Source organism: Arachis stenosperma, chromosome 3 (genome assembly GCF_014773155.1).
Source record: "Arachis stenosperma cultivar V10309 chromosome 3, arast.V10309.gnm1.PFL2, whole genome shotgun sequence".
Taxonomy (NCBI): Eukaryota; Viridiplantae; Streptophyta; class Magnoliopsida; order Fabales; family Fabaceae; genus Arachis; species Arachis stenosperma.
The window spans coordinates 111,157,644-111,158,441 of record NC_080379.1 but is presented as its reverse complement, the minus strand read 5'-3'; the positions used below and the strand labels follow the sequence as shown (position 1 = coordinate 111,158,441).

The following is a 798-nucleotide window of genomic DNA, read 5'->3' as shown; positions in this document are numbered from 1 at the left end:
CTGCACCTACTCCCGACTTCTATGGGAGAAAGATCTCTATCCCTGCCATTGGAGCAAACAACTTTGAGCTTAAGCCTCAATTAGTTTCTCTAATGCAACAGAATTGCAAGTTTCATGGACTTCCATTGGAAGATCCTCATCAGTTTTTAGCTGAATTCTTGCAAATCCGTGACACTGTCAAGACTAATGGGGTAGACCCTGAGGTCTACAGACTTATGCTATTCCCTTTTACTGTAAGAGACAGAGCTAGGACATGGTTGGACTCACAACCTAAAGAAAGCCTGGACTCATGGGAAAAGCTAGTCAATGCCTTCTTGGCAAAGTTCTTTCCACCTCAAAAATTGAGTAAGCTTAGAGTGGAAGTCCAAACCTTCAGACAGAAGGATGGAGAATCCCTCTATGAAGCTTGGGAAAGACACAAACAATTGATCAGAAAATGTCCTTCTGACATGCTTTCTGAATGGAGCATCATAGGTATTTTCTATGATGGTCTCTCTGAACTATCCAAGATGTCTTTGGATAGCTCTGCTGGAGGATCTCTTCATTTGAAGAAGACGCCTACAGAAGCTCAAGAGCTAATTGAAATGGTTGCAAATAACCAATTCATGTACACTTCTGAAAGGAATCCTGTGAACAATGGGACTAATCAGAAGAAAGGAGTTCTTGAGATTGATACTATGAATGCCATTTTGGCTCAGAACAAGATATTGACTCAACAAGTCAATTTGATTTCTCAAAGTCTGTCTGGAATGCAAAGTGCACCAAGTAGTACTAAGGATGCTTCATCTAAAGAAGAAG

At 40.9% G+C, this 798-nt stretch overlaps 1 non-coding gene across 1 annotated transcript; it reads right to left on the bottom strand.

The window, feature by feature from the left end:
• Positions 1–347: 347 nt before the first annotated feature.
• LOC130971547 (small nucleolar RNA R71) lies at positions 348–455 on the bottom strand. The gene has a single exon (XR_009082761.1). It is a non-coding gene; the product is annotated as a small nucleolar RNA R71 (small nucleolar RNA).
• Between the last annotated feature and the right edge of the window lie 343 nt (positions 456–798).